Below are 24,381 nucleotides of genomic sequence, written 5' to 3' on the forward strand. Positions count from 1 at the left end.
TCGGCTGCGGTTCTTGAGCCCACCGTTCATTACCCCCCAGGAGTTAGATATGACAATCCACCAAATTAGGTTGTGTTCTGCTCAGTGGAGTAACTTGAAGCTGATGGGCCCCAGTACAAAGTCTGTGCCAGTCCCCCGAAATATAATGTAAGCTTTATAGTACTAGTCTTCTCATATGGGAAAGTGACACCTTATGGGCCCCCTTAACCTCTTGGGCCCGGTTGTGACCGCATCCTTTGAACTCCCTCAATTTACATCCCTACTTTTGCTGTATCTATGGGGTCAAGTATAAGGTTAGAGCCTTGAGCCAGGGCCAATCCAACACTGACAGAAATACATGTATACAGGTTGTCCCCTACTTAAGAACACCCGACTTACAGACGGACCCCTCTGATCCCACCATTAGGACAAGTAACTGGAAATGTACTTTCTGTACTTAAAGAATGTTTTATTTCAGACTATATTTTATCACTTTAGAGTAAATTTATTCACTTCTAAAACATGAAACCTGAGATGCCAGCTGTCTAGAGTTTATATAGAGTTTTATTTTAGCATAAAATGAAGAAAAGGAGCCTTAGTAACCAGGATGGAAGCTTGCGTTCAGCACTAACACCCTGAGTATCTAAGCACCCGCCAGCCTCCCGGGGATTAAATTGTACCATTTCCAGAGACCTTCAGCTGTCACCATCTTCTAGCTCAGATATTTTTGTCGAATAGTTAGCAGAACCATCAATGTAAAAGTCATTATTGTTTATTATGATGAATAACAGTTTCCTTACAGTTTTATAGAGAACACCCACTGAGCTCCTGACTTGCAAAGGAAGGAAGTGCTTGAAAATCTGGAAATGAGAGTTATAATCAATGTTACTATATGGACTTTAGTAATACGAATACCGTATAGGAAACCTACCATTTAAAAAAGTTAAAAACTCTACAGATACTGACCCCTGCTCCTATTGATTGAGATCCCGGCGCTGTCCTTCGCTAATCTTGAAACGCTGGTATCACCTAGAAAAGAAAATTACAGTTAGCAGCCCGAAGCGCGGGGACAAGATGGAGACCCCCTTTGTGCCGTCCTCTCCCAGGGCGAGCATAATTAGCAACTCAGTGTACCGGACATCCGCTCCATGGGCTAATAATTTATTCACGCCCCCATTATTGTTACCGCATAGTCGGGTCCCACTCTGTGATCATTCAGACTGCTGGTGATGTCAGCTGTGAGTCTAAAATTCTTGCACATGCGCGATGAAACTTTCCTTGTACAGCTGATGCCGGGTGCATGCAAGGAGAGTCTTTGCGAAAGTTCAGACTCCCGGCTGAAGTCTGAATAATCAGAGGGCGGGACCCGACTGTACTAACAATAATGGGGGCGTGAATATATTGTCAGCCCCTCGAGCCAAGAGGCACTCAGATGATGTAAGCCTGAACCCCTCTGACTCATTTACATGTTTTATAAAAGTCTTTGCTATGAAAATGGCCTAGTTCCATGATTTAATAAAAACATTGTATTAAAGAAGAAAAAGCTATGAATAGGTATGTTATAGGACTGTATCATCAGTATATCTGATGGTAGATGTGCTTTAAATATCGTACAAAGCTAGAAAATATTACTGACTAGTTCTTCAATCTTATTTGGGTAATGGCCTAATGATTATCACTAATGATCTAATTTTAGACCTTTCCATCCTGATATGTGAGACTTTGTTCTGCATTGTGTTTGTATTTATTTTGGAAGTGGTAACATGGAGTCAGAGCCTCGATTTGCTATTAGAACTGTAGAGCATAATGTAATGCAAGGACAATAGTAAGGGAAGATAAAGAGATTGAGCTCTAATGGTAGACCCAAGCAGCTGTTCTTATCTACTTGCCAATTGTACCCTAGATGGTAGGCAACAACTTGGTGACGTTCCTTTCTGGCGCCAAAAGTGAAACACAGAGACAAAAACAGGAAGAAGGTAGTTCACAGATATGGGTGAAAATCATGAGGACTATATGGAATAGGAAAAGAAAAGAGGTGGAGAGAACATGCATTTGTATGAGGTAGGTGCAGTCCCCCTCCACCAGTTAATAAAGCGGCAGCTTCACAATGGCCACCTCACAAAAAAAAAAACAATGGGGCAGATTTACTTACCAGGTCCGTTCGCGATCCAGCGGTGCGTTCTCTGCGCTGGATTCAGGTCCGGCCGGGATTCATCAAGGTAGTTCCTCCGCCGCCCACCAGGTGGCGCTGCTGCACTGAAAAGTATCTGAACGCGCTGGAGTTCACCGGCTCGGGCTGAGTGAAGGTAAGCGTGTCCCAAGCGACACATTTCTTTTTTTAAATGCGGCGGTTTTTCCGAATCCGTCGGGTTTTCGCTCGGCCACGCCCCCCGATTTCCGTCGCGTGCATGCCGGCGCCAATGCGCCACAATCCGATCGCGTGAGCCAAAATCCCGGGGCAATACAGGGGAAATCGGCGCAAATCGGAAATATTCGGGTAACACGTCGGGAAAACGACCCCCAATGTGAGAGGAGCCAACTGAGGAACTTTCAGCTCTAGAAGGGATACAGAGTTGTGTGCGCTGTCCTGCTCTGCCCTCTACATATGTGTCAGCTCCCAACATACATGTATTACTACTTACCTTTCAGGACTTGTGTGCGTGTAAGTGGTATGTGTTTTCTGTGTGTCTATGTGTGTGTCTGTTTGTTTGCTGTTTCTGTCTACACTATTACTACACACACACATATATATATATACAGTGCCTACAAGTAGTATTCAACCCCCTGCAGATTTAGCAGGTTTGATAAGAAGCAAATAAGTTAGAGCCTTCAAACTTCAAACAAGAGCAGGATTTATTGACAGATGCATAAATCTTAGACACCAAAAAGTTATGTTGCTCAGTTAAATTTTTATAAATTTTAAACATAAAAGTGTGGGTCAATTATTATTCAACCCCTAGATTTAATATTTTGTGGAATAACCCTTGTTTGCAATTACAGCTAATAATTGTCTTTTATAAGACCTGATCAGGCTGGCACAGGTCTCTGGAGTAATCTTGGCCCACTCCTCCATGCAGATCTTCTCCAAGTTATCTAGGTTCTTTGGGTGTCTCATGTGGACTTTAATCTTGAGCTCCTTCCACAAGTTTTCAATTGGGTTAAGGTCAGGAGACTGACTAGGCCACTGCAACACCTTGATTTTTTCCCTCTTGAACCAGGCCTTGGTTTTCTTGGCTTTGTGCTTTGGGTCGTTGTCTTGTTGGAAGATGAAATGACGACGCATCTTAAGATCCTTGATGGAGGAGCGGAGGTTCTTGGCCAGATGGCCAGGCCCCTCGGCTGAGAAGCAGCCCCACAACATGATGCTGCCACCACCATGCTTAACTCTAGGGATGGTATTCTTGGGGTCATATGCAGTGCCATCCAGTCTCCAAAAGTCACGTGTGTGGTTGGCACCAAAGATCTCGATTTTGGTCTCATCAGACCAGAGAACCTTGAACCAGTCTGTCTCGGAGTCCTCCAAGTGATCATGAGCAAACTGTAAACGAGCCTTGACATGACGCTTTGAAAGTAAAGGTACCTTACGTGCTCGTCTGGAACGGAGACCATTGCGGTGGAGTACGTTACTTATGGTATTGACTTAAACCAATGTCCCCACTGCCATGAGATCTTCCCGGTGCTCCTTCCTTGTTGTCCTTGGGTTAGCTTTGACTCTTCGGACAAGCCTGGCCTCGGGACGGGAGGAAACTTTCAAAGGCTGTCCAGGCCGTGGAAGGCTAACAGTAGTTCCATAAGCGTTCCACTTCCGGATGATGCTCCCAACAGTGGAGACAGGTAGGCCCAACTCCTTGGAAAGGGTTTTGTACCCCTTGCCAGCCTTGTGACCCTCCACGATCTTGTCTCTAATGGCCTTGGAATGCTCCTTTGTCTTTCCCATGTTGACCATGTATGAGTACTGTTTACAAGTTTCGGGAGGGTCTTAAATAGTCAGAAAAGGCCGGAAAAACAGATAATTAATCCAAACATGTGAAGCTCATTGTTCTTTGTGCCTGAACTACTTCTTAATAATTTAGGGAAACCAAACTGAATTCTGGTGGTTTGAGGGGTTGAATAATAATTGACCCATACTTTTATGTTTAAAATTTGTTAAGATTTAACTGAGCAACATAACTTTTTGGTTTGTAAGATTTATGCATCTGTTAATAAATCCTGCTCTTGTTTGAAGTTTGAAGGCTCTAACTTATTTGCTTCTTATCAAACCTGCTAAATTTGCAGGGGGTTGAATACTACTTGTAGGCACTGTATATACATATACACTCACCGGCCACTTTATTAGGTACACCATGCTAGTAACGGGTTGGACCCACTTTTGCCTTCAGAACTGCCTCAATTCTGCATAGATTCAACAAGGTGCTGGAAGCATTCCTCAGAGATTTTGGTCCATATTGACATGATGGCATCACACAGTTGCCGCAGATTGGTCGGCTGCACATCCATGATGCGAATCTCCCGTTCCACTACATCCCAAAGATGCTCTATTGGATTGAGATCTGGTGACTGTGGGGGCCATTTGAGTACAGTGAACTCATTGTCATGTTCAAGAAACCAGTCTGAGATGATTCCAGCTTTATGACATGGCGCATTATCCTGCTGAAAGTAGCCATCAGATGTTGGGTACATTGTGGTCATAAAGGGATGGACATGGTCAGCAACAATACTCTGGTAGGCTGTGGCGTTGGTACCAAGGGGCCCAAAGAGTGCCAAGAAAATATTCCCCACACCATGACACCACCAGCCTGAACCGTTGATACAAGGCAGGATGGATCCATGCTTTCATGTTGTTGACGCCAAATTCTGACCCTACCATCCGAATGTCGCAGCAGAAATCGAGACTGATCAGACCAGGCAACGTTTAATCTTCTACTGTCCAATTTCAATGAGCTTGTGCAAATTGTAGCCTCAGTTTCCTGTTCTTAGCTGAAAGGAGTGGCACCCGGTGTGGTCTTCTGCTGCTGTAGTCCATCTGCCTCAAAGTTCGATGTACTGTGCGTTCAGAGATGCTCTTCTGCCTACCTTGGTTGTAACGGGTGGCGATTTGAGTCACTGTTGCCTTTCTATCAGCTCGAACCAGTCTGCCCATTCTCCTCTGACCTCTGGCATCAACAAGGCATTTCCGCCCACAGAACTGCCGCTCACTGGATGTTTTTTCTTTTTCGGACCATTCTCTGTAAACCCTAGAGATGGTTGTGCGTGAAAATCCCAGTAGATCAGCAGTTTCTGAAATACTCAGGCCAGCCCTTCTGGCACCAACAACCATGCCACGTTCAAAGGCACTTAAATCACCTTTCTTCCCCATACTGATGCTCGGTTTGAACTGCAGGAGATTGTCTTGACCATGTCTACATGCCTAAATGCACTGAGTTGCCACCATGTGATTGGCTGATTAGAAATTAAGTGTTAACGAGCAGTTGGACAGGTGAACCTAATAAAGTGGCCGGTGAGTGTATATTATATATATATATATATATATATATATATATATATATATATATATATGGGCACAGCATTGTACTACTACTCCTATCTTGTATATATATATATATATATAGTATATATAGATGCCATTTCAACCCGGTCTGACCTGGTGGAGATTTCAGCGATAGTATCCACCAAAAAACTGGTGGACAAGGCATAATAAATAGTTATTATAATCTAATAAAATAGCAATGTCATGTAATTGGGTCCCTATTCTGAATCTAAGGCTAAGAAGAGTGGAAACCTGCAGTGGCCCCAATATTTGACATGGCTGAAAGCTTTTTGGCTCCCCATGGGAACACTTTCAAGGCCTTTTAGCAGTTCTAGAAAGATTTCTAAAATTGTGTGATATCTTAAGACTCCCACAAGGATTCAGCAGAAAGTCATGATGGTGCAGCCACATATAGGTTCCAGGTCATTTAACTTCTAACCACATCTGGTATGTGATAGCTTATTTTATCTAAGCTATGCTTAGCAACTGCTAAAGGATCTGAGAAATATGTACATGCTCATTCTGTATGAGGTTGGACATACAGTCCTTCTTTCCTAAACATAATCTGACCCCCATACATATTCAATTATCAGGCTTGGCCAACTAGCCTGACATGTATGGGTCCCTTTAATTTCCTCTCGATCTCTCTATTTTTGTCTGGCAAAAGCCTGAGTGGGTGTATCCAAGCAAGCGGAGCCGAGGGGGAGGCCTTCTGCTGCACTCAGTTGTCTTACAGCTAGAAACAGAATTCTATGGAGGATAGGAAAACCTCCAGGGTTACATATAGAACTATTATTTCTATACATCTTTGTTACAATGGGAGTCATAAATTGGTTTTCCAATACATTAAAAATGGGGTTACACATACCTTCATTAACATAAACATGACTGACCAGGTCCCTACTGCTCCGGTCCCTACCTCCCGGTGTCTCCCACAGGAAGTCCTTGCAAATGACTTCTCAGCCAACCAATGGCTGATTGGCGAAGGTGGTGATATTTCCTTTGTGTCAAGTCGGGAGGAAGCGGGAGAGTTGAGTAAACTTTTTTTGGTTGAGTTTAGAGATGAGCGAACATGCTCGTCCGAGCTTGATGCTCGGTCGAGCATTAGGGTACTCGAAACTGCTCGTTGCTCGGACGAATACTTCGCCCGCTCGAGAAAATGGCAGCTCCCGCCGTTTTGCTTTTTGGCGGCCAGAAACAGAGCCAATCACAAGCCAGGAGACTCTGCACTCCACCCAGCATGACGTGGTACCCTTACACGTCGATAGCAGTGGTTGGCTGGCCAGATCAGGTGACCCTGGGATAGACTAGCCGCTGGCCGCGCTGCTCGGATCATTCTGTCTCTGGATGCCGCTAGGGAGAGAGCTGCTGCTGGTCAGGGAAAGCGTTAGGGTGTTCTATTAGCTTACTGTTAGGCAGGAGTGATTCTCAAAGAACCCAACAGCCCTTCTTAGGGCTACAATAACGTTCTACTTTTTTTATTTTAATTTGCATCTTTTACCATTTTGTGAGGAATTAGCAGGGGGACTTGCTACCGTTGTGTTTAGCTCTTAGTGGCACACATATCCATAGCAAAGACCGAAGTGGGAAAATTCAGTAGGGGTTGGATTTCTATTAGGCAATAACTCAGTGTCATCTCATCTGGCATAGTAGTGTGCTTCCTTTGATACTTGGCTAGAAAATAGCCATAGGAGAATACAAACAGCTTCTTGAAGCCTACAGTAGCGTTCTATATATTTGATTTCTGGTTGATCTGCTGGTGGCTTTAGTTTCTGCAGTGCATGTACTTGCCAATTCTGAGCAATTTGTAGTGAGACTTGCGACCGCTGTGTTCTGCGCTTAGTGGCGCACATATCCATAGCAAAGGCTGAAGTGGGAAAATTCAGTAGGGGTTGGATTTCTATTAGGCACTAACTCAGTGTCATCTCATCTGGCATAGTAGTGTGCTTCCTTTGATACTTGGCTAGAAAATAGCCATAGGAGAATACAAACAGCTTCTTGAAGCCTACAGTAGCGTTCTATATATTTGATTTCTGGTTGATCTGCTGGTGGCTTTAGTTTCTGCAGTGCATGTACTTGCCAATTCTGAGCAATTTGTAGTGAGACTTGCGACCGCTGTGTTCTGCGCTTAGTGGCGCACATATCCATAGCAAAGGCTGAAGTGGGAAAATTCAGTAGGGGTTGGATTTCTATTAGGCACTAACTCAGTGTCATCTCATCTGGCATAGTAGTGTGCTTCCTTTGATACTTGGCTAGAAAATAGCCATAGGAGAATACAAACAGCTTCTTGAAGCCTACAGTAGCGTTCTATATATTTGATTTCTGGTTGATCTGCTGGTGGCTTTAGTTTCTGCAGTGCATGTACTTGCCAATTCTGAGCAATTTGTAGTGAGACTTGCGACCGCTGTGTTCTGCGCTTAGTGGCGCACATATCCATAGAAAAGGCTGAAGTGGGAAAATTCAGTAGGGGTTGGATTTCTATTAGGCACTAACTCAGTGTCATCTCATCTGGCATAGTAGTGTGCTTCCTTTGATACTTGGCTAGAAAATAGCCATAGGAGAATACAAATAGCTTCTTGAAGCCTACAGTAGCGTTCTATATATTTGATTTCTGGTTGATCTGCTGGTGGCTGTAGTTTCTGCAGTGCATGTACTTGCCAATTCTGAGCAATTTGTAGTGAGACTTGCGACCGCTGTGTTCTGCGCTTAGTGGCGCACATATCCATAGCAAAGGCTGAAGTGGGAAAATTCAGTAGGGGTTGGATTTCTATTAGGCACTAACTCAGTGTCATCTCATCTGGCATAGTAGTGTGCTTCCTTTGATACTTGGCTAGAAAATAGCCATAGCAATAGGATAGGATTGTTTGGTTCTAAAAACTCAAAAAAAAACAAAAAACACAAAAAAAAACAAAAAACACAAAAAAACACAAAAAAAAACAAAAAAAAGTAAAAAAAAAAAAAAAGTTATAACTCTCATTTTAAAAATGTTTAACCCCAGGGCTAGGGGTAGAGGACGAGGGCGGGGACGTGGGCGTCCAACTACTGCAGGGGTCAGAGGCCGTGGTCCTGGGCGGGGTGAGACACCACCTGCTGATGAGGGAGCAGGGGAACGCCGCAGAGCTACACTCCCTAGGTTCATGTCTGAAGTTACTGGGACTCGTGGTAGAGCACTGTTGAGGCCAGAACAGTGCGAACAGGTGATGTCGTGGATTGCTGACAATGCTTCGAGCAATTTGTCCACCACCAGTCAGTCTTCCACGCAGTCCACCCATGTCACCGAAATCCCCACTCCTCCAGCTCCTGCACCTCAGCCTCCTCCCCCCCAGTCTGCCCCCTCCCAGGAAAATTTGCCATTTGAACCGGCATACTCTGAGGAACTGTTTTCTGGACCCTTCCCACAGTCACAAACCACTTGTCCGGTTGCTGCTGAGCAATTTTCCGATGCCCAGGTTTTCCACCAGTCACAGTCTGTGGGTGATGATGACCTTCTTGACGTAGTGGAAGTGTGTAAAGAGGTGTCCGACGATGAGGAGACACGGTTGTCAGACAGTGGGGAAGTTGTTGTCAGGGCAGGAAGTCCGAGGGGGGAGCAGACTGAGGGATCGGAGGATGATGAGGTGACAGACCCAAGCTGGGTTGAGAGGCCGGGTGAACACAGTGCTTCTGAGACGGAGGAGAGTCCTCGACCTGAACAGGTTGGAAGAGGCAGTGGTGGGGCCAGACGGAGAGGCAGGGCCAGAGCTGGTGCATCAGCGCCACTGTCAACTAGTGAAGCTCCCGTGGTGAGGGCTCTTGCGGCGAGGGCTAGATCTTCAGAAGTGTGGAGGTTCTTTAAGGAAACACCGGATGACCGACGGACTGTGGTGTGCAACATTTGCCAAACCAGGCTCAGCAGGGGTTCCACCACTACTAGCTTAACTACCACCAGTATGCGCAGGCATATGAATGCTAAGCACCCCACTCAGTGGCAACAAGCCCGTTCACCTCCGGCCGTGCACACCACTGCTCCTTCCCCTGTGTCAGCTGCTAGTCAGCCCCCTGCCCAGGACCCTGCCACAAAAACCCCATCGTCGCCTCCACGATCCTCCACAGCATCCACCAGCGTTCAGCTCTCCATACCCCAGACGCTGGAGCGGAAACGCAAATATAGTGCAACCCACCCGCACGCCCAAGCCCTTAATGTGCACATCTCCAGATTGCTTAGCCTGGAGATGCTGCCCTATAGGCTAGTAGAGACCGAGGCCTTTCGCAACCTCATGGCGGCGGCCGCCCCTCGGTATTCGGTCCCCAGCCGCCACTACTTTTCCCGATGTGCCGTCCCAGCCCTGCACCAGCACGTGTCAGACAACATCATCCGTGCCCTGACCAACGCCATTTCTGACAAGGTCCACCTGACCACGGACACGTGGACGAGTGCTGCCGGGCAGGGCCACTATATATCGCTGACGGCACATTGGGTTAACTTGGTGGAGGCTGGGACCGAGTCTGACCCTGGGGCTGCTCATATACTGCCGACGCCGAGGATTGCGGGGCCTACCTCGGTCCAGGTGTTTCAGGCCTACTATGCCTCCTCCTCCTCCCACCCCTCCTCCACCTCCTCCTCCGAACTACCATCCGTGGGCACGGCGCCATCAGTCGGTAGCTCTAGGCACAGCAGCAGTGCCGTCGCTAAGCGACAGCAGGCGGTGCTCAAACTGCTGAGCCTAGGCGACAAAAGGCACACCGCCCAAGAGCTATTACAGGGCATCACGGCGCAGACTGATCTGTGGCTGGCACCGCTGAACCTCAAGCCGGGAATGGTTGTGTGTGACAACGGCCGTAACCTGGTGGCGGCTCTGCAACTCGGCAGACTGACACATGTGCCATGCCTGGCCCATGTGTTAAATCTGATAGTGCAGCGTTTCCTCAAGACATACCCCAATCTGTCTGATTTGCTCACGAAGGTGCGCCGCATCTGTGCGCATTTCAGGAAGTCCAGCCCAGATGCTGCCACTCTCAGGGCAGCGCAGCGCCGCCTCCAACTGCCCGCTCACCGACTGTTGTGCGACGTGCCCACGAGGTGGAATTCAACACTGACCATGTTATCCAGAGTTTACCAGCAGCGCAGAGCGATTGTAGACTGCCAGATGTCAACTTCCACCAGAACTGGTAGTCAGGTCAGTCAGCTTCCTCAAGTCTACAATGAGGAGTGGACGTGGATGTCTGATATCTGTCAGGTGCTGAGTAACTTTGAGGAGTCAACACAGATGGTCAGTGGCGATGCCGCCATCATCAGCCTCACCATCCCGCTGCTTGGCCTGTTGAAAAACTCTCTGGTCAGCATGAAGTCGGAAGCTTTGCGCTCGTCACAAGAGACGGGGGAAGAATATTCCCTTGTTGATAGCCAAAGCACCCTGAGGTCTGTTTCTCAGCGCATATCGGAGGAGGTGGAGGTGGAGGAGGATGAGGAGGAAGAGGAGGAGAATGTTGGCGAGACACAAGAGGGGACCATTGTTGAGTCCTTCACTGTTCAGCGTGTATGGGCAGAAGAAGAGGAGTTGGAGGAGTTGGAGGAGGAGGAAATGGACAGTCAGGCCAGTGAGGGGAGTGAATTCTTACGCGTTGGTACTCTGGCGCATATGGCAGATTTCATGCTAGGCTGCCTATCCCGTGACCCTCGCGTTCAAAGAATTTATTCCAGCACCGATTACTGGGTGTTCACTCTCCTGGACCCACGGTACAAGCAAAATCTTGCCACTCTCATCCCTGCAGAGGAAAGGAGTGTGAGAATGCATGAATACCAGCAGGCCCTGGTGCACAAGCTGAAACAGTATTTCCCTTCTGACAGCGCTAGCGGCAGAGTGCGTAGTTCTGCGGGACAAGTAGCGAGGGAGAGTAGGCGAGCAGGCAGCTTGTCCAGCACTGGCAAGGGTACGCTTTACAAGGCTTTTGCCAGCTTTATGTCACCCCAGCAAGACACTGTCACCTGTCCCCAGTCTCGGCAGAGTAGGGCTGATCTTTACAGAAAGATGGTGAGGGAGTACGTAGCTGACCATACCATCGTCCTAAATGATCACACAGCTCCCTACAACTACTGGGTTTCAAAGCTGGACATGTGGCACGAACTGGCGCTGTACGCCTTGGAGGTTCTTGCCTGCCCTGCCGCTAGCGTCTTGTCCGAGCGGGTTTTCAGTGCAGCTGGTGGCATCATCACCGATAAGCGTACACGCCTGTCGACTGACAGCGCTGACAGGCTGACGCTTATTAAAATGAATAAAGGCTGGATTTCTCAGAATTTCCAATCTCCACCAGGTGAAGGAAGCTCAACCTGAATAATTGATCCACTCCTCCTCCTCCTCCTCATTTTCCTCCTTCTCCTCCTCTTTGTACAGTAAAGCAGAGGAAAATGGCTATTTTTTGACAGGGCCCACTGGCTCTTGCTATACTTCATGCATTTAATTTTTCTGGAGGGCCACCTACCCGGTCCTCTGTTTGAAACAATTTTTGTGAGTGCCACATACAGGCACTCAATCTATTCCATTTTTCTGGAGGGCCACCTACCCGGTCCTCTGGTTTGAACAATTTTTGGGACTGCCACATACAGGCACTCAATCTATTCCATTTTACTGGAGGGCCACCTACCTGCTCCTCTGGTTTGAAGAATTTTTGGGACTGCCACATACAGGCACTCAATCTATTCCATTTTACTGGAGGGCCACCTACCTGCTCCTCTGGTTTGAAGAATTTTTGGGACTGCCACATACAGGCACTCAATCTATTCCATTTTACTGGAGGGCCACCTACCTGCTCCTCTGGTTTGAACAATTTTTGGGACTGCCACATACAGGCACTCAATCTATTCCATTTTACTGGAGGGCCACCTACCTGCTCCTCTGGTTTGAACAATTTTTGGGACTGCCACATACAGGCACTCAATCTATTCCATTTTACTGGAGGGCCACCTACCTGCTCCTCTGGTTTGAAGAATTTTTGGGACTGCCACATACAGGCACTCAATCTATTCCATTTTACTGGAGGGCCACCTACCTGCTCCTCTGGTTTGAAAAATGTTTGGGACTGCCACATACAGGCACTATCCAAATTAAATTGTCTCCATAGCAGCCTCCACACGTTGTCTCCATTGCTACCTCCAAAAGTCGTCCATATAGCTGCCTCCATACATCGTCCCTTTATCAAACGAGGTGTGTCAGGCAGAAATTTGGGTTGTTTTCATGGATTCCACATCAAAGTTGTTAACTTTGTCGCCACCCTGCTGTGTTATCCACAAAATATACTGGCAAACTTTTACCATTTAGGGATATTATTTCAGCGCTTCTTGCGCATCTGTTTACATTCCCCTCACCCGGCATATCCTAAACTTATAAGAACGCTACTACACTTGATCTTATACAAAAGGTTCTTAGAAGTGCTGTTTGGGGAGTAGCCTAGAGACAGGGGCTTGGATTGGCGAAAGCTCGCCTGGCAGCGGAACGCCAGCTCCATGCGCATCATGCGCTTCTTGCGCATCTGTTTACATTCCCCTAACCCGCCATATCCCAAACTTATAAGAACGCTACTACACTTAACTTGGTGCAGGCTGGGACCGAGTCTGACCCTGGGGCTGGTCATATACTGCCGACGCAGAGAATTGCGGGGCCTACCTCGGTCCAGGTCTCAAAGGCCTACTATACCTCCTCCCACCCCTCCTCCACCTCCTCCTCCTCCGAATTACCATCCGTGGGCATGGCGCCATCAGTCGGTAGCTCTAGGCACAGCAGCAGTGCCGTCGCTAAGCGACAGCAGGCGGTGCTGAAACTGCTGAGCCTAGGCGATAAAAGGCACACCGCCCAAGAGCTATTACAGGGCATTCCACATCAAAGTTGTTAACTTTGTCGCCACCCTGCTGTGTAATCCACAAAATATACTTGCAAACTTTTACCATTTAGGGATATTATTTCAGCGCTTCTTGCGCATCTGTTTACATTCCCCTCACCCGCCATATCCTAAACTTATAAGAACGCTACTACACTTGATCTTATACAAAAGTGCTGTTTGGGGAGTAGCCTAGAGACAGGGGCTTGGATTGGCGAAAGCTCGCCTGGCAGCGGAGCGCCAGCTCCATGCGCATCATGCGCTTCTTGCGCATCTGTTTACATTCCCCTCACCCGGCATATCCTAAACTTATAAGAACGCTACTACACTTGATCTTATACAAAAGTGCTGTTTGGGGAGTAGCCTAGAGACAGGGGCTTGGATTGGCGAAAGCTCGTCTGGCAGCGGAGCGCCAGCTCCATGCCAAGATCCAACTAACATAGTTTTAACTGCAGCACCTTTAATCTACTACTAGTTCACTGCCTCCATACATGGTCCCCTTATCAAACGAGCTGTGTCAGGCAGAATTTTGGGTTGTTTTCATGGCTTCCATGTTAACTTTGTCGCCACCCTGCTGTGTAATCCACAAAATATACTGGCAAACTTTTATCATGTACCGATATTATTTGAGCACTTCTTGCTCACCTCCTTTGGTTCCTCTCTGCCACCCATTGGTTTGAAGCCTGAGTCCATTTAGGGTATGTCGCCATGACACTCTCTAGCCTGCTGCCGCTGCCTCTGCATGCCGTCCCCTATAGTGTCAGGGTCAATTATTGCATGTTTTAGATACTATCTAGCTTCATTCTGTCACTCTGTCATGGCCATGCTGTTGCCCATAATTTTGGCATAATGGTGCGTTTAAGCAGCCTCAGAGGCATCCATGCATGCTGCCCCTGCTGTTTCCTGTCCATTTCCGTGGTGTTTCCATCCTTTTCTGAGGTTCCCAGGTGTTTGGCCAAGCTTCCCTGTGCAGAGCCTTGGTCCCCTTGAAAAATGCTCGAGTCTCCCATTGACTTCAATGGGGTTCGTTATTCGAGACGAGCACTCGAGCATCGGGAAAAGTTCGGCTCGAATAACGAGTACCCGAGCATTTTAGTGTTCGCTCATCTCTAGTTGAGTTGTTTTGTAGTATGATGTTGGGGAGCAATGAAGGAAACCCCATTCTACCATCCTATGACGTGGTTGAGGTGGTTTACTCTTTTCTGTATCTTGAGTAAACTTTTGTTATATTAAGTTCCCTTTGTGAAACCTTATAAAAATCCATTTGTATTCTCTGTTAACTCCTAACAAATGAATCCCTATGAGAAAGAAATCTTTATTTCATATACAACCCAGGGGGTTAGGTACAAGATAGGTTCTGTAGGTTTGTTCTTAAGTTGAATTTGTATGTAAGTCGGAACTGTATATTTTAACAATAAAACTTACCATATATACTCAAGTTTTTCAGCACAAAAAATGTTCTGAAAACCCAAACTTGGCTTATACTCGAGTAAAAAAAATATAGGTTTTACCAGGTTTTTGTGGTAAAATTAGGGGCCTTGGCTTTTTCTTGGGTCAGCTTATACTCGAGTATATACAGTAATTGTAAACACATTTGATAACTGTTTTAGCTGTTTATTGTAGCCTAAGGCTAAAGTACAGTAAATTACCAAAATCCAGAGGTCCTTTTGTAACTAGGGGTCATCTGTAAGTCGGGTGTTCTTAAGTAGGGGGCCGCCTGTAATGTAAATGATTAAAATGAGACATGTACAAACTGTAGGAACGAAAGTGTTTCTTAACTTAGGCCCGTATGACTGAAAGTAAGTGAAAGTGGAGATGCTGGTGGCGATAAGCTCAGGAGCGCTTACCCTTTGTGAAACGCCTTGACTAGACTATCGGCATACTTCACAGTTCATGAAGCACATCTTAATGGATACCTACTTATCTCTGAAGAAGTAATTGGAGAATTAATCTTTCATTTAGGTCACAAGGAGAAAGCCCTGGTCGGGTTGGTGTAACATTTACAGCCTGTCCGTCACTGTGTTAGATAATATACTGCTTAGTGTATTTGTGCCCATAGGCAGCTCTTGTCCTGGCAGCTTTTCTGATTTTGTATGGCATTTACTGTAGAGGGACTTGGTGACAATACTGTGGGTGTGCCAACATGTTGTGGGAAGTGTTAACACTATAAACCTGTCATTGTAGAACAGATACATTCTGGAGACAGAACACAGATCATATCTGCCTTAATGGAATGAATGAGGCAGGATTCTTACAGCTTGTACAATGTACAGGGTCACGTGGAATCGCCAGAGCAAAAGCAGCTTCTAATAACTCTTTCAGCCTTATTTATATATGATTATTGTAGTATACTGCCCATACTACCTCTAGCAGGCCTCCCGAATTTCAGAACACAGAAAGAGAGACATAGGTTGAGGAGTGTAACTGAGAACTTGCATATACAGGCAGTCTCCTACTTAAGGACACCGACTTACAGACGACCCATAGTTACAGACGGACCCCTCTGCCCACTGTGACCTCTGGTGAAGCTCTCTGGATGCTTTACTACAGTCCTAGATTGCAGAAATCAGCTGTAAGGTGTCTGTAATGAAGCTTTATAGATAATCCTAGGTCCAATTACAGCAAAAATTTTGAAACTCCAATTTGCCTAAAACTTCAATTATAAAATATACAGTTTCGACTTACATACAAATTCAACTTAAGAACAAACCTCCGGACCCTATCTTGTATGTAACCCGGGGACTGCCTGTACTGAGCCATGCCCCTAACCCCAACCCATGGTGTGACCCCCCTGTATTATGCTCCATGCCAGAGACACCTCACCCTTTGTAGTGCCCAGATTTCTGTGGCAACTCTGTGTTATGCACCTTTCCTGCAGCCCACCCATACTATATCACACCTGCTGTCCTGTTCCCCCTCCCACTGCAAAATTCCACCCTTTGATCCTGACATATAACACACCCAAAATATGATCCAACAACTAATAATACTCCCAATTTGTTGCCCTTATGCATAATGACCTCCTTTCTGTATCCCTCCACTGGTGCTTTCTTTTCTATAGCCCTCCCCACATATAGTGAGCTCCTTTTTGTGGGCTTCAACTTAGTATGCCTCTGTTTGTGGAGGCCTGACATCAGGCAAGCTCCGCCATTGAGGGCACCATCATGGCTATCCATGAGCTTCTCCCACTTAGAGTTATTTCTCACAAATTATTAAAGCCCAAGTAAACTACTTTAGGCTTCTAATCGATATTGCACTCAATAAATCTCCACTCCTCAAACCCATAGGGGATAATTTAGGGCCCGATTTGCGTTTTTCCGTTGCGTTACCCGAATATTTCTGATTTGTGCCGATTTACCCTGAATTGCCCCGGGTTTTTGGCGCACGCGCTCAGATTGTGGTGCATCGGCGCCGGCATGCACGCAACGGAAATCAGGGGGCGTGGCCGTAAGAAAACCTGACGGATTCGGAAAAAACACTATTTTTTTTTTTTTTTAAAAGTGTTGCTTGACACGCGCTTACATGCACCCAGTGTAGCTTGGTGAGCTTCAGTGAACTCCGACGGAATTCAGCGCAGCAGCGACACCTAGTGGACATCGGGCGCACTACCTTAGTGAATCTGAATCCTCCTGAATCCTCCACTGAGAACGCGCCGCTGGATCGCGACAGGACCGGGTAAGTAAATCTGCCCCATAGTTTAGGTGTGTCTATTGAACATTTGGACAACATGGGGTTGTCCAAAAATTCAACCATTCTGGAGGGATGTAGGTTAGATAAGTTTACACAATATTGCCTTGTACTGAGTCCTCTACTAATTTGACTATGGTTGAGTTTATCCCCCCCATTTGATAACAAAATGATTATTTTAACCATACTCCTAATCCCCCAAAAATGGAGACTACAGGATCAGGATCCCCCTACAGAAAAATGGGGCACATTTACTAAGAAGAGGGCAAACTGTACTATGTGCAGTTTACCTGTGTATAGTGCAAGGTGCACAAGATTCAGGATTTCTGGCGCCCAATCTTCATGAATCTGGCGCTCCCTACTCTGCCCTGACAGAGTGCACCACTTTTTTTTGTGCACCTTTATTTTAATTTATTTTTTTTAACATATAAATATATACTTTATTAAATATTTCACATTATACAGTAAAGAGATAGGATGAACCAGCTTGTAAATACATTAAAAAAGAGCACCTTTTTGGGCACCTTTAATATACAGAGTGTGACACACTTCTGTCGGACACTACATGATAAATGTGGTGTTTGGTCCAACTGTGTACAAGAACGCCATCTAATTTGTGTCGCATGGTGCCAGGTGAAGCTGTGCCACAAAACGGTTGCGTGCAGCAAAATTGTGGTACAGACACTTAAATACCGTACTTGTGCAAGCAATTTTCACTTGTGCAAGCAGAAAACGGGTGCATGGCCCTTAGTAAATGTGCCCCAATATCTGTAACTGTTTGTCATAATGGAACATATATGTCCATTGGTGGAACTCATTAGCTGGGAGTTATGTTTTTACTACAAGTTCAGATGGAACAGATGTATGGCCATCAAGGTTATGTCACTATAACCTCAGCCAACTTGGGTGCTTGTTGGGATATTCCTCCTTAACACCCCTATTGAAAGTTATGTCCTATTATTACACATTGGCCCACATTTATCCACCTTATGCAAACTGCAGTGTGTGACAGATTCATGAATTGTACTGCACATTCTTCATGATTCTGGTGCCCCCTGGACTGCCCCTCCGGTGGAGTGCACCATTTTTTGGGGCACAGTTTAATTGCTATTATGCCCCAACACAGTGACACTTGTGTGTAATAAGAAGTTATTTTTTTCCTGGACCTGTAGTGACATCATAGTGTGTCCTACTGCCAGGAAGGAAACCCCATATATTTGTTAAGGTCATTTATAGTGGGACTGCAGGACCTGTGATGATGTTAAATGTGGGTGTTATAGGGAATGCTGGCTTTCTGAGGAGGAGGAGTGATAGGGAGTGCTGGCTGTCTGAGGAGGAGCAGGGATAGGGAGTGCTGGCTGTATGTGGAGGAGGGGGAATAGGGAGTGCTGGCTGTATGTGGAGGAGGGAGAATAGGGAGTGCTGGCTGTATGAGGAGGAGGGCGAATAGGGAGTGCTGGCTGTATGAGGAGGAGGGAGAATAGGGAGCGCTGGCTGTATGTGGAGGAGGGAGAATAGGGAGTGCTGGCTGTATGTGGAGGAGGGAGAATAGGGAGTGCTGGCTGTATGAGGAGGAGGGAGAATAGGGAGTGCTGGCTGTATGTGGAGGAGGGAGAATAGGGAGTGCTGGCTGTATGTGGAGGAGGGAGAATAGAGAGTGCTGGCTGTATGAGGAGGAGGGGGAATAGGGAGTGCTGGCTGTATGTGGAGGAGGGAGAATAGGGAGTGCTGGCTGTATGAGGAGGAGGGAGAATAGGGAGTGCTGGCTGTATGTGGAGGAGGGAGAATAGAGAGTGCTGGCTGTATGAGGAGGAGGGAGAATAGGGAGTGCTGGCTGTATGTGGAGGAGGGAGAATAGGGAGTGCTGGCTGTATGTGGAGGAGGGAGAATAGGGAGTGCTGGCTGTATGAGGAGGAGGAAGAATATGGAGTGCTGGCTGTATGTGGAGGAGGGAGAATAGGGAGTGCTGGCTGTATGAGGAGGAGGGAGAATAGGGAGTGCTGGCTGTATGAGGAGGAGGGAGAATAGGGAGTGCTGGCTGTATGTGGAGGAGGGAGAATAGGGAGTGCTGGCTGTATGTGGAGGAGGGAGAATAGGGAGTGCTGGCTGTATGAGGAGGAGGGAGAATAGGGAGTGCTGGCTGTATGTGGAGGAGGGAGAATAGGGAGTGCTGGCTGTATGTGGAGGAGGGAGAATAGGGAGTGCTGGCTGTATGAGGAGGAGGGGGAATAGGGAGTGCTGGCTGTATGTGGAGGAGGGAGAATAGGGAGTGCTGGCTGTATGTGGAGGAGGGAGAATAGGGAGTGCTGACTGTATGAGGGGGAATAGGGAGTGCTGGCTATATGAAAAGAAGAACCTAGGGTTTCCGACCGTCTGAGAATGCGGGTGGTGCGACATTGGGGTGCAGACTGTGTGAGGGATCTTTGGAGTACCGGCTGCTTGAGTAGGATGGGACATTGGGGTACAGCCTGTGAAATGGGTCACGAGGATGCAGGTTGCATCGGATCACTGAAATATAAAGGATTTCTGCAGTCAGCTAGTAAGGTCCATATGGAAAATCATTTCACAAATTGCTGCAGAGTTACTGCTGGATATACTGCAGATAACTAAGACATGACATAGACTTCATATGGAATTTGAATTTTTACATCAATTCCCAATTATGGAATTCAAAAATGTGTGAAATTTTTCCCAACAATTTTTTTTCTATTAATCCTTGTAACTTTTCTGGGTTTTTTTTTGGTCGCATTCTGAGGCCCAATCTATTTCTATTAATTAATAGAAAAATGACAAAAGGATATCTTGGCAGCAGAATGATCAACGCGAGTTAGCAGCATGATAGATTTCTAATGAGATTTATGAGCAGAATAATTACAATGTCATTTAGTGGGAATGAACATCTGACTGCCTTTTTGTGGTTTTCAGTGATCCTATTGCTGACACTCTTTCAAAGGTCAAACAGACAGAGGGAAAACTCTTCAGGCAGAAACCTTAGGTTCAGAATAGATCTTTACCCATCCACAGTCCACTGGGCAGCTAATGCAGTGTCTTAACATATCCTAAGTTACTCATCAGAGCGCACAATACATTTAATGTTGTTAGCAGGAAGGGCAATAAGGGCAGGTTCCTGTAAGCCTGTGTGCACACAATTTAAGTTAACTTGACTTTTCATTAGAAGTGAATAATGTTCTCCTACAGTATATGGCAAATCCTGATGACATAAGGCTGGCTTTGGACAGCTGGTGCAGTCACAATTTAGATCTTCTACTACATCCACATTATGCACGAACAAAGTTACCATCGGAATTATAAACCATAAAGAAAAATCCTGCCAACTACATGTGATAGCAAATATCCAAGACCAAGGCTTCACTTCAAGAGCCTGTGGGTCTGGTTGGCCAAACTAATAGGACTTCTGATGATTTTAGTTCAGGTGAACGGACCCATGGGAAAATTTTCCTAGTATTATGCTAATGTAGAATGGGAATAAGATACCTTATGCTGGAGGTCCACCTACCATCCATAATAGATGTGTGTGTGTATCAATGTATTATCATCAATACAATGACAAAGTTTGTGAACCTTTTTATATCATCTAGCCTCTAGTGTCAAATGGTTGCTCCAGGCACCACCAAATTGGATTGACCTTTTGTAGGACCCTGATAGTCCATATCCGGGACCTACCAGAGGAATTCACTGTACTTGTGTAAAATGTGCTGTATTTAGTTCTTTTTCAATAAAAGTAAAAATCAAGAATCATAGAGACTAATGAACAATTGTGGTTAGAACATGACGATGGTGTGCCTTTTTGTCTCTGTATTTTCACTATATTGCAGGAAGGGAGCATCGACAGTTGTCACCTACTGTCTAGGGTAGAATAGGCAAGTAGGTAAAGACCAGTGGATCTAGTTTTAGGGCTCACTTGTCTGTGTTTGTCCGTTTCTTTTCCATCATTGTCCATTCTCAAACAACAGCATGACTCTCTGTCCCATTGTACATTACAGGTTTCCAAAGTGTTTTATTGAATTTTGATTTGTGAAGAAGGCTCAGTAACATTGGTATATCATTAAAAGATACATTTTAGCGGAAATATAAGCTCATTTAGTCTGCGACATAGTTATTTCTGAAAAGTGTTAAAGTCTTCATTTTAATTAAACCACATAAATGAGATATCCAGGTAATATACATTTTGCCTTTCTATAATTCAGATTTACATAATTTAGAAAACGTAAAATTCACTAATTAGCTCCCAAATCACTAAAACAGCATATAGGGCACTAAACGTTTCCGACATAATTTTCTCATTTGCAAGCAATTTGAGATTTTAGCTAAATTTTCTTTTTAATTTTGTACAAATGAGCCTCTTGGTTCTGTAGTGTTCGCTGGTGTACCTGCATTCTTCTCTACAGGTGCAAGAAGGATCACTAGCAGAGACAACAGCATTGTCTCTAAAATGACAGATGAGTTGGAAACAATTAATATATCAACAGAAATTTTATAGACAATGTTTTATGTATTTATGTAGTGATATTGGAGGTGGTAGACTCTCTTTAAGTTCATTTCGTGTAAATCAGCTTACTGCCCTGTTCTCCACTGACGCCTGAAAGATCAAGGAACCTTATAAATTCTGTAATTGCTTAAACCAGTTTCCCATTTTGTCAAATTATAGTTATTGTTTGTATAATAAAAAGTTATACAATTCCATATCAATTCTTCACAGTTTTCTAGATCTCTGCTTGCTGTCTTTCTATAGGAAGCTTCATGGTTTACTTCCAGTGGACAGAAATCTGACCATGGTCACACAGGTAAGTATCAGAGAGTAATCAGAGCCGTGTAATATAATGAGCAGTGCACCTGTGTGACCATGGTCCGATTTCTGTCCACAGGAAGTAAACCATGAAGCTTCCTATAGAATGACAGCAAGCAGAGATTTGGTAAAAAAAAAACTGTGAAGAACTGATACAGAAAGTATATTGGAACATTGTTTAATGTTTCATTATACAAATAATAACATTCATTTGCTGAAATGGAAACAACCCTTTAACTGTTTATAGTAAGTCACAAGATAGTCCAATCACTTCGATGAGCTGAATTATTATGAAAAAAAATTCTCTAGGTATGCAAAAAAGTTAAAGCTTCCTTATTCTTCTGGAGTGGACAGGTCTCCTAATGTTTTCATATGCTCGCTACAGGAAACAGAAGAAGAAAAAAAGTACAGAAAGGTTGTTTTTCTTAATGCAAGTTTACTATTTTCATCTGCACTATTAATTTCTGAAATATAAAAGTTTGCTTCAATGATTTAGTAACTCATTAAAGGGGTTTTACCATGAACTGAATGTATCCGAATTGTTGATGGTCCAATTGCTGGAACTTTCATCTATTACAAGTATGGGGATCTTAAGTTTCCCTAATTTAACAATAAGTTGGTCTTATATTAATACTACTGCAATGTTCATCTCTATGGGATGGAAGTAGCGAAAAAACGTCAGTTCTTGGCTGTTTTCAGCAATCCCGCGTAACTGAATGGAGCAGCCCTCACACAAAGGTGTTGTTCTAAAAAAGAAGGATCACTCTCCTTACACGAGTGTCACGAGTGGTTGTTATCACCAGGGGCGTAACTTTAGGGTGTGCAGAGGTTGCGATCGCACCTGGGCCCAAGAGGTTTAGGGGGCCCTTATGGTGTCACTTTCCCATATGAGAAGACTAGTACTATACTCCATACATTATAGTCGGGGACCTGGCACAGACTTTGCACTGGGGCCCATCAGCTTCTAGTTACGTCACTGGTTATCACTTTTATTGTTGTGCTAGGCTGACACTGGTAGCCAAAGTCATGAATCATGTAAAAAAGCTACCACATGTGCTACTGCTACAAGTTACTGTATTATTATTAATAATAATAGTCTTTAATTATATAGCGCCAACATATTCTGTAGCGGGACACATACAAATATAACACTACATTACAGAGTATAAATCCCCCCATTAAGTACAGTACATGAGTGATATTCACTCCTCTTCATCAGAAACCCCAAGCCACAGAGAGATGACTGTTCGGCATGCACATAAACACTGCTTTCCTGCCTGCTGCCGGGGATGTGTGCAGGCACTCTCTGCCACTAGTATCTTGTTTCCCTGTGGGACCAGTATACACAGAGCATTCCTGTTACCAGCACTCGCTGATCCTGCTTCTTAGTCTATGAAAGGTTCTTCAATGATGCCAGTGTCCTTTTCATTCACATATTTTGGTTGCTATGCAACATCACTCCCACACTGCGTTCCAGACCTTATTTTCTGAATATATTTATCTCTATTTTCATCTCCAGAATGCAAAATGCTTGAGTTTGTCAGGTGTCAGATAAAGGGCTAAATCAGCACAGGAGATTTCCATGTACTTTCTGTGTTATTTCTCACAAACTGGGGATCATTATGTAACTCTACAGACACAGCATGCGCTGTCACATTGTATTGACAAGTAGTCATGAAATAGTGAGATTACCATTTCCCATGTATCAGTAGAGTAGAGTCAGTAGAAGTCCAAGTGTCTCACAAATCAGACTTATCCCCTCCCAGTTACTTTACAGGTCTCGGAAATGTACAGTTCAGCACTTATTCCGATGAGCATATTTGTGGCCATATACTGTCCATGTGACCAATAGACTGACACAGTGTCACGGTTTATAAGGAAGCAGAAAACCATATAAAGAGAGCAGCAAGAACTAGCGAAATAGGAAAACTGTCCCTTAGAGCTAAGGGCTCATACATACGTCCCCCATAGACGGCTATGGTGCCAGGGCTCGCTTGTTGCGCTCACTGTTCCGAGCCGTAGCCCCAAAAAGATAGAGCCTGCTCTTTAGCTGTATCCACGGCCACGTGGCTAGTTTTTTCTATGGAGAGGGGCGGGGGCGAGCAGCGCTCACCCACTCCTCTTCTATCTTGCACCGACGTATGCCTGCCAGGCTACAGCGCAGTGGGCATACATTCATGTGCATGAGCCCTTACTCTAAGGCTAAGCTAGTCTCTGCCTGCGGGTGATGGTCAGCTTGCCATGTGTGTTCCAGATCAGACAATTTCTCTCCCTCTGAACACGAAGACCTTTCCAGATAGTAGGGAAAAGGACTAAAGGATACTAGGGTCTGGTGTACTAGGGTCCCCCTAACGAAACGATTGCTGCAAGAAAAACTTGGCAAACTAGCAATCCCAGCATGCACACAAACACACAACCGAGACTGAAGGCAGGAAGGAGGGCAATAGGGAGGATAGGAATAAAGGACAACAACCAGAGCAGGTCCACAAAACACATACCATAATAAGCAGAGACAAAGGGGAACATACAG

The 24,381-nt window shown here is 45.4% G+C and overlaps 1 long non-coding RNA gene across 1 annotated transcript; it reads right to left on the reverse strand.

Moving 5' to 3' along the window:
- Positions 1-660: 660 nt before the first annotated feature.
- LOC140069066 (uncharacterized) lies at positions 661-23,278 on the reverse strand. Its single transcript, XR_011848703.1, has 3 exons — positions 23,215-23,278; positions 946-1,008; positions 661-839 (listed from the first exon to the last, which is right to left on the reverse strand). It is a non-coding gene; the product is annotated as an uncharacterized lncRNA (long non-coding RNA).
- Positions 23,279-24,381: the final 1,103 nt, after the last annotated feature.

This window comes from Engystomops pustulosus, chromosome 7, assembly GCF_040894005.1.
Source record: "Engystomops pustulosus chromosome 7, aEngPut4.maternal, whole genome shotgun sequence".
Taxonomy (NCBI): domain Eukaryota; kingdom Metazoa; phylum Chordata; class Amphibia; order Anura; family Leptodactylidae; genus Engystomops; species Engystomops pustulosus.